Below are 2253 nucleotides of genomic sequence, written 5' to 3'. Positions count from 1 at the left end.
ATATCCATTCAACAAGACTTGTAAGAGATAAACTAACTCAAGGCTTATTAGACCATGCATATAGTTGAATTGGGAGAATTAAGTCCACTTGTAGGAGTAGTAAAGTCTTAACCTACTCGGCTCCAAGACCCCAAACTTCCTAGGAATTGTAAGATATAAACTAACTCGATTCCACTACAACAATAATTTGCTTGCATCTATGAAACTTGTTTATGCTATCTCACCATGATTCCCTTATTAACCCATGACACCCTAGTGCCTTAATCAATTGTTTCTATTTACTTCCTTTGCTTTTATTTGTTTACATTTCCTTTGTTAAGTAGTTTAGATTGCAAACCTCAAACTCAACCCAAATTATGACACTCTAAGACATAACTTTCTACAACCGATAAATCAATACAATACCCGTCCCTTGGGATCCGACCTTTACTTACCACTCTACTAAGGGTAGTTAGCTGAGATTATAAATATTGTCTTGATTGGTAAGCTTAGACGACAAAGTTTGAACCGAATAAAAAAACGGCACCGTTGCCGGGGACGATGTTCAATTGAATTGTTATCGTTTGTTTTTTTTAGTTGTGTCTTTGTTAACCTTGGGGAAGTCAAACTCCTCAAGGTAGTTTTAATTGTTTTCAAGTTGTTTGATTTTTGCATGTCTAGGAGATCAGAGGGCGGTCTTTTGCCTATTGATCCCGAGATTGAAAGAACGTTGACCAATATTAGAAGAACTGTTAGAGGGACTTCAATAATTGTGGGTATTGGAGAACTTATGGACATTGGTATCATCCAATCGGATAGTGTTGAGTTTACCAACCCTTTTGCAAGACAAGGAGAGGAGAACCCAATTCAAAACCAACCTACAGTGCCTAAATTTTCATCTCATTCTGTACCAACCGAGGAGAACCTACCAAATGTTACTCCAACACCACCCCACTTGATCGGTAATTTCATTGCCAAATCCGCATTCATAGAATTAGTTGAGAGAAGTCAATTTCGAGGGATGCCTAGTGAAGACCCTCATCTACACATGGAGACTTTTTGTGACTATTGTGATGCAATTTCCCAAACGGGGGTAACTCAAGACCAAATTCGATGGGTATTGTTTCCTTTTTCCTTAATCGGAGCCGTAAAGCAATGGTTAAAGAGCCTAGACAAGGCTACTCTTGGAATTAATTTATGGAAGAAGTTAGCACTTGCCTTTTACAAGAAGTTCTATCCTCTGGAGAAGACCAACATGTTAAGAGCCCAAATCATCGGGTTCAAGCAAAGAGATGAAGATTCTCTATATGAGGCTTGGGAGAGATTCAAAGATACATGTCGCTCTTGTCCTCATCATGGACTCAACGAATGGTTTCTTGTTCAACAATTTTGGAATGGGTTGTATGAAGATTCAAGGAATGTGCTTAACATGGGTTCTAATGGAAGATTCACCGAGGTAGATGACAACCAAACTTGGGCAAAGATAGAGGAGATGGAGTTCACAACTCTCAATATAGTAGGCCAAGAAAAGCTACTAGGGGAGGGAGACATGAAGTTGACTTCGTCACATAATTGAGTGCCGATTTGGGTGCCCAACTAAGCTACCATATTGACACAATGAACTTGAAATTTGAGAAAGACATAGCCAAGATGAATGAAGCTTTTCAATCATCCAAGAAACATGTCAATGCCATGGTGGCAACATCTTCTATTCCAAATGGAGTGTGTGAGAATTGTGGAACTTTGTGTTAGAAATATCGGTATATTTCATCAAGAAAATTCGGATTATAACGAAATTATGAAATATGACATTACGAGTCATAAACGAAATGTATAAACAAAAGAATAGAGATTAGAATTAACCTCCGATCCTAGCAATTTGGTTTTAAGAACAAATATAGAGATCGATATTCTCCTAATCGTTGCACCCAAAATGCTCCGAGAAATGCCTTTTTCTTGCTAGAAAGAGAACCCTAGTTCCTAATAATATTTAGGGTTTTGTGATGAGAGTATAGAGTAAAAATCAAGAGAGAAAATGATCCTCCCCCTTCTCCTATTTAACCGTCCAAAAGGAGAAAAAGAGGGGAAGATCTTTTTCTTATTTTTCTCCCCTTTAATCGTGTAACCACCAAACAAATAAGGAGAAAATCTTGTTATTTTAGGTTGTTATCATATTGTATAAATTGTGTATTATTATCAATTGTCATTTATGTCGTCACATATTAATAAGTCCACACACAACAGTTTGTAGTCGATTTATTAATACCGGTCTGA

At 37.3% G+C, this 2253-nt stretch overlaps 1 non-coding gene across 1 annotated transcript; it reads right to left on the bottom strand.

Moving 5' to 3' along the window:
- Positions 1 to 1234: 1234 nt before the first annotated feature.
- Positions 1235 to 1341, bottom strand: LOC141597988 (small nucleolar RNA R71). The gene has a single exon (XR_012523193.1). It is a non-coding gene; the product is annotated as a small nucleolar RNA R71 (small nucleolar RNA).
- Between the last annotated feature and the right edge of the window lie 912 nt (positions 1342 to 2253).

This window comes from Silene latifolia, chromosome 8 (genome assembly GCF_048544455.1).
Source record: "Silene latifolia isolate original U9 population chromosome 8, ASM4854445v1, whole genome shotgun sequence".
Lineage (NCBI taxonomy): Eukaryota > Viridiplantae > Streptophyta > Magnoliopsida > Caryophyllales > Caryophyllaceae > Silene > Silene latifolia.
The sequence above is the reverse complement of the archived record's forward strand: the minus strand, read 5'-3'. Positions and strand labels throughout refer to the sequence as shown.